The following is a 12,394-nucleotide window of genomic DNA, read 5'->3' on the forward strand; positions in this document are numbered from 1 at the left end:
TCATGTCCTGTTTTCTTTCTGCTCAGCCATGCAAGGTTTGACTAGAAAGACCATGTAAACCATGGTGCCGGGGTAACACTGAGCACTTTTCGCATGTTGGACACTGTACTGAACACTATATGTTATCTAGTTGACAGTAATTCTATTTTCAAAGGGGAGACCACAAGTTAGTTGTCCAAGGTCATGAGTTATGAAGTGGAGATGCCAGGGTTTAAAGCTGGACCAAACTCAAAGCCCATGCTCTTGATTTTTTTTTTTGAGGCCATGTTAACACTTGCAGGGAGAGGGGAGCAGGCCTTCAGCTCCCTCTCCCATTTTTTTTTTTTTAATATATAATTTTTTTTAAAGTTATAGGTGGACACAATACCTTCATTTTATTTATTTATTTTTATGTGATGCTGAGGATTGAACACAATGCTTCACACATGCCAGGTAAGCCCTCTACCACTGAGCCACAATCCCAGCCCTCTTCTCCCAGTCTTACTGAGTTTTTAAAGGTAGGAAGCAGAGGGTGCGTTAGGCCGTATTTGGTAGCACTGTTCTTGGAGTCAGCCTAAGGCCTTGAGTTCAGATAGGTTGTTGGGTGGAAATGGGCCTCTGAGCCTTCCAAAGTTTAGTGCACAGGTCTGAGTCGAGGGGGAACCAGTTGTAGGTGCACTGTGCTCAAAGTGTGGTTTGGTTGTGCAAGGGTAGTACCGGGTTCTGAGACCCCAGGAAAAGGGGGAAGTTTGCACAGGACTTGCCTCCAACTAGGTTAGGCTCTGAAAAGTTATGGTCACTTCTATGTGAACAAGTATAGGGAGGCTTATCCTCTAGGATCCTTTTCTTCTCTGAGTCTCTTAATCTTTTTCCCTTCAGATAAAATCTGGGGTCCCATGTTCTCTCTGATGAGGATGCTCAGCCACCTGTGTGTGATAGGGAGAGAAGAGAAGTTCAGTGGATTAGACAAAGGGGAATGAAGGGAAGGGAGGGGGGATGGGAAGGAAGGAAAGGGAGAGAAGAGGAAAGTAGAATGAATTAGATAGAACTTTCCTGTGTTCATATATGAATACACAACCAGTGAAACTCCACATCATGTACAGCCATGAGAGGGGGGAATCCTAATTAGGATAAGTTCTAATCCATGTATGTATAATATGTCAAAATATATTCTATTGGGCTGGGGATGTGGCTCATGTGGTAGCGCGCTCGCCTGGCATGCGTGCGGCCCGGGTTCGCTCCTCAGCACCATATACAAACAAAGATGTTGTGTCCGCCGAAAACTAAAAAATAAATATTAAAATTCTCTCTCTCTCTCTCTCTCCCTCTCTTCTCTCACTCTCTCTTTAAAAAAATATATATTCTATTGTCATATAAAAAACAAATGATGAATTAAAAAATAAAATCAAAGGCATTTTCTTACATAAATAAATACCTTTAGAAAAATCTGAGGCCTCCTCTTTTGGTCAACTGTATCCTTAGTGCCCAGGATAAAGCCGGGTCTAGTCACACCCGAGCTGAATGGATGAATGAATGAGGTTGAGGAAATGAACGTTGGGGCCCAGATGTGGAAAGCTTTGTGTAATGTCTGGACTCTGCCAAAAAACGGCTGCACCACCCTTTCCCTTCCCTCCTCCCTGTGTCACATTCTGCTTTCTAGCAGCCATTTATATAGCATGAGGTTTTGAGCATTTCCCTTCCCAGAGTTAGACGTGGGCACTATTACAGATTGGCTAGCTGTGGAAATTAGGCCCCCTTAGTGACTTTGCCACCCACAGCCCCATGATTGTGTGGTATGCTCCCAAGGGCCCAGGGAAGGAAAAGACCTGGGGACTGCAGAGCTATTTGGAACATGACATCATCATCTTTCCAAATGCACCAAACACACAAACCCTAGAAACCTACTTTCTGTTCCCCAGTCCTGTACTTGATAGGTTGTAGGTATGTGTCTCTTGGCCCGTGACTATGGCTGAAGTACCTACTCCTATTTTCCCTGATGTACCATACACTCCTTCCCAGCAAGATGGGGCTGGATCGTGGGGTCAGTGTGGTAGACACTGACCAGTGAGGATGGTTTCCAGGTAGCCTAGTTTGTGGCAGAGTTCTAGGGATAGAGGAATCCATGGTGGTAGCCCATGAGCTTGGAGCCAGCTGGGCAAAGCTCTGGAAAGGTCACCTTTCACAATCTTTGACCACCAGGGGTCTCCACGTCACCATCCTACTGTCCCAGGAAGTGACCACTAGACTCTGGTTTTCAGAATTTGCTAGAAGAGGCACCTAATGAAGCAAGTATCCCCCTCCTTTAGTCACCCTGACAAGATTTGAAAGCAAAGCTCACATGGCTGGCAAGGTAGGTCCTGCCTACTGAACTCAGGGCATTGGAAAAACATGTTGGCCGAGGATGTCTGGCCAGCATACACTCCCAGGTTCTCATACTAGCTTCCTGAGTTGTACAGGATAGCTCCAAGTCCTCCCCTAGCCAGTCCCCTTACTTCCTGACTCTGGTGGCATCCAGAGCACCAGACCCATCTCCCTGATGTACCAGTCCTCTTCCCGCTCCAGACCCCCAACATGGGTAGAATTTCCATATTCAGGTTACACCTTCTCCTGGGAGGTTGGCCTCCCCTACATTTGTACTGGGCATCCAGGTCCAAGAAGAGGGTGGCAATAGAGACCCCAGGAGCCGAAATCACATTAAGTAAAATTAAAATAGTCTCCTAACAAGTAGTTCATTGTGGCTGGTGGGAGGTGGGGGTGTCAGAAAAGCATCCTCCATCCTCCAGAGCTTAAGTGCTACCATGTGCCGTTTCCTGGAAGCCAGTGGGGAGGTGGAGGGGAGGGCTGACGAGGGGAAGGGAGCCGCAGGAGAGGAGACACTGTTACTGATCCTGAGCCTTTGATGTAGGGCCAGGCCTGAGCCCAGGACATCTGATGGCCACTGCCAGGAGAGCCATGGGACATAGCACATTCCTGGGGGCAATTTACACTTTGGCAGGAGGAGAGGAAAGTTTCTACTGTGGGGACTGGAGTGGAGAGAGCTGAGGCAGAGGTGGGGGGGGGAGGTGTTGTGAGGAACACTAGAGGGAGCTAAGGCACAGGGCAGCACCCTTTTGCTTCTACCTGACTCCCTTACCCAGCTTGGTTGGATGTCTCCTCCAGGAAGTCTTCTCTGATGGAACCCAGGGCTAGTGAGGAGCAGTACTCTCAGCCCTACCACTCCTGTGGGCTGGCCCAGGTTAGCCCAGGTGGATGCAGAGAAGCAACTGCCTTTTCCTGATGGCTCAGGGGCCTAGCCTGTCAGCCACAAGGCCATCTTCAACTAAGCTAGACTGGAAGGGGTTGGGAAGACAGTGCCCACGAACATGAGAGGTTGTGTGAGTATGTACAAACATTATCCATAGCAATATGTTGATATTTGTGAGGCCTGGCGGTACATGTCTATGATCCCTGTAACTCAGGAGGCCAAGGCAGGAGGACTACAAGTTCAAGACCAACCTCAGCAACTTAGCAACTTAGCAAGACCCTTTTTTTTTTTTTTAAATATTTATTTATTTATGTATCTTTAGTTCTTAGGTGGATAAAATAGTTTGTTTTTATGTGGTGCCGACGATCGAACCCAGTGCTTCATGCATGCTAGGCGAGCACTCTACCGCTGAGCCACCACCCCAGCCCGCAAGACCCTATCTTAAAAATAAAAGGGGAGCTGGGGCTGAGGCTCAGTGGCAGAGCACTTGCCTAGCATGTGTGGGGCACTGGGTTCTATCCTCAGTACCACATAGAAATGAACAAATAAAATAAAGGCATTGTGTCTATCTACAACTACAAGAGAAAAAAAAAGGGACTGGGGGTGTAGCTTAGTGGTGAAGTGTCCCTGGGTTCAATCCCCAGTACCAAAAAAAAAAAAAAAAGCTAATATTTATCAGAGTGGCTATGTGCCAGTGCCGGTCTTTGAACTTCACATGTGTTTCATCACTGAACATAAACAAGAACTCTATCACAATTTCCACTTTGCCAATGTAGAAACCGAAGTACATTAGCCAGTACCTGGAAGATCAGGGTTTGAACCCAAATAGGAAATGAACACCTAGCTCTGTACTGTATCCACTACATGTTACACATGTATGCATTTAAGTATGGTTTGTGTTTCAGTGCGTATTTGCTTCCTTTGCTTCCTTGTGTCCCATGGGCAGGGAGGCTGTGTATGAATTTTTATTTGTTTTTTGATACTGGAGATCAAATGCAGGACTTCCTGCATGCTAGGCAACTGCTCCACCACCAAACTATTTCCCCTGTGGGTGAATTCTTTGAACAAAAATGTAGACCTGTGCTGGGGACTGGGGCTGGGAGATGATCTAGACCCCAACCCTACCTGCAGAGAGCTTCTGCTCCTGGGGAAGCAACCAAATACAATACAACCAAATACAATACAAGGGGAGAAGAGGAGAGGCTGAAAATGAGGGACAAGGACAAGCCCTGGCTCTGCTATTAGTGATGTGATACTGCACAAATTATATAAATGCTGTTTCAGGGGTTTTTTAAAATATATTTTTTTAGTTGTTGATGAACACAATACCTTGATTGATTGATTGATTTTATGTGGTGCTAAGGATTGCACCCAGTGCCTCACACATGCCAGGCAAACGTTCTGCCACTGAGCCACAATCCCAGCCCCAAGTTTCAGTTTTTTTCACCTGGAAAATGGAAATAGTAGTGCCTACCTTTCTGGTTGTTTTGAGGATAAAAACAAGACAATGTGTGTAAATGTCCTGGCATATATTAATTATTCCCTAATTGACAGTTATTAATTGGCAGTTACTGGGGGACCTATTTTGCAAAACTATATGGATATATGGTGTCTAAGTGTGTGGAGGGGATAATTTTACAAAGTTGGGGTATTTTTATGTTGTTCTCATGGTAACCCCAGCATATAACACAACTTTTTAACCTGGGCATAGTGGCAGTGCCTGTAATCCCACTTACTCAGAAGGCTGAGGCAGCAGTAATCCCAAATTTGAAATAGGTGGGCAATTCAGTGAGACCTTGTCTCCAAAAAACAAAACAAAACAGGACGAGCTCAGTGGTAGAGTGTTGCTCTTACCTCCCCCTGGTACCCACCCCCAAAACAAAGCACAAAGTAGGAGATGAATATTTATTGACTGGTTGTTAACTGTTAGTATGGGGTGGGGAGGGCCCATAGAGAGAGGTGTGTGCAGGGGACCCTCCAACAGGACAAGCTACATAATTTATGGGGCTAAGTGCAAAAATTAAAATGCAGAGCCTCTACTACAGAAATTGTCATGTATTTCAGGACAACCCAGCAGAGTACTGAAGGAAGCTCTTGTGAGTGAGGAGCCCTGTGTGACTCCCATAGAGGCTGCAACCTCACTAACCTCCGCCCCTTGCCCCCAGGCAACTCCCCAGTTGTTGGGGAGAGTATGGGGCCTGCCTGGAGAAGGGGAAGAGAGGAAGGCCGCTCAGTGTGGGTGGGCCAGGAGAAAGCAGAGGGAGGGACCCAGTGACCAGCAGACCTCTCCCCCAGGAAGCCCTTCCAGAGCCAGCCCATGACTGAGAGCGGCCCTCAGCCTTCCAGCTCCCCAAGAGCTCACCTCCCACCACCAGCCAGGCCACTGGGTGGTCTGGGCACATGTGGTCACATTTAGATGTTGATTGAAGCAAAATTGTTATAAGATTAGAATAGTTAAGGTAACTTTAATTTCCACTGCATTACTGGGATTTTTGAAGATGAAGCTGAAAGATCCCCTGGGGGTAGAAGTGGGGAGAATGGTGGGGGCTGCTGAAGAGGACTGCATTTCCCTAGCTCTGGAGGAGAGGCCCCTGGCAACCACAAAGGAGAGAGAGGAAGAGAGCTAGACAGAGGAAAGGACTTCCCAGGAATCTCATAACCAAGAGTTCAGTCCTCTAGCAGATGTGGGGAGTCAGGGCGGACCTTGGTGGAGCAGGAATTTACTAGCACCACACCCCCTCCTCAGACTATTTGTATGCCCCCAGTCACACATCTGTGCAAACATCTCTCTCCTTAGCTTGCCAGACAGACAGAAGGATGGCAAGAGGAGAGTCCCATTCTAGGTCCTGCACAGGCTCCAACTGGTATTGGCTCCACCCAGAGCCTTGTGCATGCTAGGCAGGTGCTCTACCACCGTGTGACATCCCAGTTCATTTTATTTTGGTACTGGGGATTGAACCCAGGGGTGCTTAACCACTGAGCCACATCCATAGCCCTTTTTATTTTTTATTTTGATAAGTTGCTGAAGCCGGCTTTGAACTTGAGATGCTCCTGTCTCAGCCTCTGAGCTGCTGGGATTATAGGCTTGTGCCACCATGACCAACTTTATTTTAAGACAGGGTTTTGTTAAGTGGCCTAGGCTGCCCTAAAATTTGTGATCCTCGGCTGGGGATGTGGCTCAAGCGGTAGCACGCTTGCCTGGCATGCGTGGGGCACTGAGTTCGATCCTCAGCACCACATATAAATGAAATAAAGATGATGTGTCCACCGAAAACTAAAAAATAAATATTAAAAAATTCTCTCTCTCTCTCTCTCTTAAAAAAAAAAATGTGATCCTCCTTCTGCCTTAGCCTCCTGAGAGTTTTCTTATTGGTAGAGAAAGAGACATTTAGAAGGAATTGGGGGAGAGCCAGGCGTGATGGCACATCCCTGTAATCCAAGTTACGCGGAAGACTGAAGCAGGAGGATTGCAAGTTTGAGGCCTGGGTAACTTGATGAGACTCTTTCTCAAAAAAAAAAAAAAAGAAAAAAAATTTTTTTGTTTTTAAAGGGACTGGAGAGGGCCTGGGGTTGTGGCTCAGTGGCAGAGCACTCGCCTAGCGCATGCAAAGCCTTGGGTTCAATCCTCAGCACCACATTAAAATAAATAAATAAATAAATAAAAGGTATTGTGTCCAATTATAACTAAAAAATATATATATATTTTAAAAAAGGACTAAAGGGGCTGGGATTGTGGCTCAGTGGTAGAGCGCTCATCTACCATGCATGGGGTACTGGGTTCGATCCTCAGCACCACATAAATGTAAAATAAAGATATTATGTGCACTTAAAACTAAAAAAATAAATATTAATAAAAAGGACTGGAGAGATATGTAGTTCAGTAGTAGAGCACCCCAGGTTAAATCCCCCATGCAAAAAGAAAAAAAAAAAGAATGGAAGAACAGTGGAATAATAGCAATATTGCTAATATCTATTATTGTTAGATGTTAGCAATTATGGCTACCAACATTATTATTAAATGCTTGATTATTATGGAGTTATTACTATGTGCCAAGCTTATATTAAATTTGTTGCTTTTTTTTTTTTTAGATTTGCATTTTTACTTTTTAATTTATTTACAGTGCTGGGAATTGAACTCAGGGGCTTGTACGTGCTGGGTGAGTGTCTACCAGTGAGCTACATCTCTAGCCCCTTAACTTCTTTATTTTTAACTTTATTGTTGTTGTTGTTGTTGTTATGCTAGGGATAGAACCTAGGGCCTTGAACATTTTTTAAAATATTTACTTATTTACTTTTTAGGTGTAGATGGACACAACACAATGCCTTTATTTTTATGTGGTGCTGAGGATCGAACCGGGTTCCCGCCCGCCTGTGCCAGGCGAGCACTCTACCGCTGAGCCACAATCCCAGCCCCTGAACATTTTTTTTTCTTAAACAACATTTACCTCTCATAATACTGGAGGCTGGAAGTCTAAGATCAGGGTGCCAGCATGGTCAAGTTCTTGGTGAAGGCCTTCTGCCTGGTTTGCCCCTGTCTCCCCGTGTGCTGGAGAGAGCTCACTGTCTGTTCTAAGGAGCCCAGGGGGACAGTGCTAAAGCAGAAGACGTGGGGAGCTTCCTGAAATCAAACCCCAGCTCACTCCCTTCCCAGCTGAGTGACCACATGTGAGTCGGTTAAAGTCTGAGCTTCAGTTTTACAAAGTGGGGACAATAATACCAGCTTTTGTTTTTCTTTTGGTACGAGGGATTGAACTCAGGAGTGTTTAACCACTGAACCACATTCCCAACCCTTTTTAGGTTGTTTTGTTGTTGTTTTGTTTTTTTTCGAGACAGGTTCTGGCTAAGTTGCTAAGGCTGGCTTTGAACTCACTATCCTTCTGCCTCAGCTTCCCGAGTCACTGGGATCACTAGGATTATAGGGGTGAGCCACGGCACCAGGCCTTCTTTTTTTTTTTCCATTACTAGAGATTGAACCCAGGGGCACTTAACCACTGAGTCACATCCCCAGCACTATTTGTTTAATTAATTAATTAATTAATCAATTTGTTGGTATCAGGGATTGAACTCAGGGGCACTCAGCTACTGAACCACATCCCCAGCCCTATTTTGTATTTTATTTAGAGACAGGGTCTCACTGAGTTGCTTAGAGCCTCTCCTTTGCTGAGGCTGGCTTTGAACGTGTGATCCTCTTGCCTCAGCCTCCTGAGCTGCTGGGATTACAGGTGTACACCACCGTGTCCAGCCCTAGCACTTTTTATTAGGGCCTCACTTAGTTGCAGAGGCTAACCTCAAACTTGTAAGCCTCTTGCCTCAGTCTCCCCAGCTCTGCAATTATAGGTGTGTGCCACCATACCCAGCTGATAATACCAACCTAAAAGATTAAATGGGGGCTGGGGTTGTGGCTCAGTGACAGAGCGCTTGCTTCACACATGTGGGGCACTGGGTTCGGTCCTCAGTATCACATGAAAATAAGTAAACAAAATAAAGATATTGTGACCCTACATAATTAAAAAATAATAATAAAAAAGATTAAATGGATCAATCCACATAAACTACTCAAAATAGGGGCTGGGATTTTGGCTCAGTGGCAGAGCACTTCCCTAGCATGTGTGAGGCTCTGGTTTCAATTTTCAGCACCACATATTGACAAATAAAACCAAGGTTCAGCAACAGCTAAAAAATATATTTTTAAAAAAATGCTCAAGGCCAGGGGCATTGGAACATACCTGTAATCCCAGGGGCTTGGGAGGCTGAGACAGGAGAATCATAAGTTCAAAGCCAGCCTCAGCAATTTAGTGAGGTGCTAAGCAATTCAGTGAGACCCTGTCTCTAATAAAATACAAAAAAAGGGCTAGGGGTATGGCTCAGTGGTTAAGTGCCCCTGAATTCAAAAAATAAAAAATAAAAACAAAAATAAATTTAAAAAGTGGGCTGGGGATATGGCTCAAGCAGTAGCGCGCTTGCCTGGCATGCGTGCAGCCTGGGTTCTATCCTCAGCACCACATACAAACAAAGATGTTGTGTCTACTGAAAACTAAAAAATAAATATTAAAAAAAAATATTCTCTAAAAAAAAAATTTAAAAAGTGCTCAAAATAGTGCCCATCGTGGGTAAGAGCCCTGGAGCATTAGTTGCTGTCGTTAGGGACTGTCACTGTTGTCATCCCCCTTTTATAAAGAGAAGTTGAGGTTTGGAGAAATGATGTCTTTTGCCAGCAGTCACAGAGAAGCAGCGCTGGGTTCCAAACCCAAGTCTGCTTGACTCCGCAGCCCACCCCCTGAACCACCAGGCTGGTGCCAATACTGGTGCTGCCAGGGGCTGCATGAGCAGATTACAAGGCTCCTCATCTGGTTCAGTTTAACCACCCACCCCATTTTTTTTGCTGTTTTTTCCTGGTTCTGGAGATGGAACCCAGGGGTGCACTACCACTGTATTACATCCCCAGTCCTTTCTATTTTCAGTTGCTGAGGCTGGCTTCAAACCTGCAATCCTCCTGCCTCAGCCCCATGAGTAGCTGAAATTACAAGTGGAAGCCACTGTGTCAGGCCCGCTCACCCCACTTGATACCCCTGCACAGACCTAGAACAGTCCTTGAATCCTTCCTAGCCAATCTCAAATTCAAGTTCAGAGAGGAACAGCAACTTGCCTAGGGTACATAGCAAGTGACCACAGGTAGAAGTGACCCACTGATATCCAGACACCACTGGAGAAGCCCCTGGCAGTGGAGTGGGAGTCCTGTTGAAAGTTTGGGCTGGTCGAGCCCAGAGGTGAGCCTTGGTGTATCGGTCTATGACTTCTCCCTCCAGGACACTCACTTCCTACCTTGAGGGTTACTGAGCAAAAGTCTGGTGAACAAGGAGACAACAGCCACAGAGTCATGGCAAGGCTATCTCAGCCTCTATTGGGACCTGACAGCCAGTGAACACCGGGGGCCACATACTTGGCAGTGGGACAGGACCCAGGCTTGGCATCCCAGAACTGGTTGAAAGGAGGAGCTGGAGCCTCACCTCCTCGCAGGGCACTGGGAAGGGAAGGAAGACCGGGCGAGCTGGGAACATGTATGCCACTTAGCCTTTCTCCTGAGGCCTGCCCAGTGCCTCAGGAGAAGAGGAGGGAGCAAGTCAGGAGACTCAAGGGTGGGATCTGAGTGGGGAACACACTGAGTGTGCGTGAAGCCTGTGGAAGCCCTTCCCAGCCGTGTGTGTGCCTCTCCTTGCCCACCTGCTTCACCAGGCCCTCTCCATTGAGCTTGCCTCTGCTCTCCAGGGGCAGCTCACCCAGAGCTGAGTGCTCTACACTAAGATTAACCACTGTGACCTTCACAGCAGCTGATAGAGCTTTTCAGATGAGAAAACTGAGGCATTAGAGGTTCAGCAACTTGCTGAAGGGCACACAGCTAGCTGGTGACTGGTGGCCCTCGGATGTGAACCCGGGCAGTCTGACTCCAGAATTCATACCATCATTAGTCCTGGCTGCTGAGCCCCCACACCCTCAGTCCTCATCGGATCCCCAGCCAGGGACTGGTTTTCACACCAGCTTTGGAGGAGGGTCCCAGCTATCCACCTCCTGCCAGTGTCCTCTTAGCTACTCTGCTAGCCAGGCCCCCTCCTCTTCCTCAGACAGTCCTCCAGCCTGGCTTCCCTATAGTTCCCCTGGGCTGGTCCTGGCCAGGAGGCTAGACCCAAAGACCTCTGGCAACTTCCCCAATCTGAGGGGTGGGATAGAGTAGGCCCAGGCTCTGGGGGTGGGTGAGGGCAAGAGGCCCCACTGAGGAGTGGCAGGGCTGGTGTGTACCTTGGCAGGGGGACAGCAAAGTGGGAGGCCTTTGGAGGGCATACAGCAGGAGGGGTAGGGGGAGTTGACCCAGAGACAGACAGCCTGGGCCCTTCCTGCTACTTTTCTGGACCTGTTGAGGGCTCTGCTCTTACCCACTCAGAACACACACACACACACACACACACACACACAGTCCGCTTCTCTCACCCCAGCCTCAGTTCACTGCAACTTCCCCTCTGCATTCCCTGCCTCTACCTCCTCCCTGCAGTTGCTCCTTTAGCTTCTGCATGCTGGCTACTGCCCCTGGCCCCCACCCCAACCACCATTCTTAACTGCTGGTCCCAAAGGACACTCTGGTGTGACACCTGGCCCTGTGGGCCTCCCTGACCTTCCAGAAACACACTGTCTTAGCTGAGATTGGCACACGCATAATCCCAGATCCTTGGAGGCCAAGGAGGATTGCAAATTGGAGGCCAGCCTGGGCAAACTAGGGAGACCCTGTCTCAAAATAAAAAAAATATAAAGGGTTGGGGATGTAGCTCAGGTAGCATGCTTGCCTTGGGTGAGGCCCTGGGTTCTCAGTCTGCTCTGTAGAGCCCTCCTCTTCTGCATGACCTTTGCTGACATGTTGACCTGTGCAGGAACCCTGTCCAGCACTGCTTCCCTGGGCCGGCTCCTCACCTCCAGGACATCAGATGCCAGCTGTACAAAGAGGACTCCTACTCTCTAGCCTGGAACTCTCCCTTCCCTTCAGGATACATGTAAGTCCCACTCAGTGCATCCCACCACTCTCCTCCACCCCACCTCCCTATGCTTAACCAGAACCTGCCTGCTGTCTTCTATGCCTCCCTCTTTCTAGGCCTCTCACACCAACATTCAGACCTTGCCTATTAGCCTCCTCAGCTCCTCTCACTCTTGACCCTCCCTCCTCCCACCTCCACCTCACTGGGCCATGCCCCACTGTTCCAGCAGCCTCCCCAGCGGTAGCCCTGCCTCTGTCTTCCTCCACTCGCCACACAGCAGCCTGGGGGCTCTGAAAGCATCATTTTGATCACTCCAGAGTGTTCCATGGCTGGCTCCCCATTTCCAGGGAAGTGAAGTCTAACCAGCTCTTGAATGGCCACTGCCTGCCTCCGTGACCACACTGTCCTGCTCCCTAATGGGAACTTGCCCATCACGACTGACCCTTCCTGTGAGTCCTGGCTCAGCCTGGGTCATGGTTTGCCGGGGTCTTCTGTGTACCCCTCACAGAGCCATTGCCCCTGTGCTGCCCCGTCCCCGCACGGACCACACCCTGAGCCCTTCTCAGCAGCGGCCTCTATCTTCCCTCGACAGGTAGCCCTCGAGGGCAGGGGTCCGCGGGGCCACCTGGGGCCCCGACGCAGGCTTGGGCGG

The sequence above is a fragment of the Marmota marmota genome, unplaced genomic scaffold (genome assembly GCF_001458135.2).
Source record: "Marmota marmota marmota unplaced genomic scaffold, marMar, whole genome shotgun sequence".
NCBI classification, from domain to species: Eukaryota; Metazoa; Chordata; class Mammalia; order Rodentia; family Sciuridae; genus Marmota; species Marmota marmota.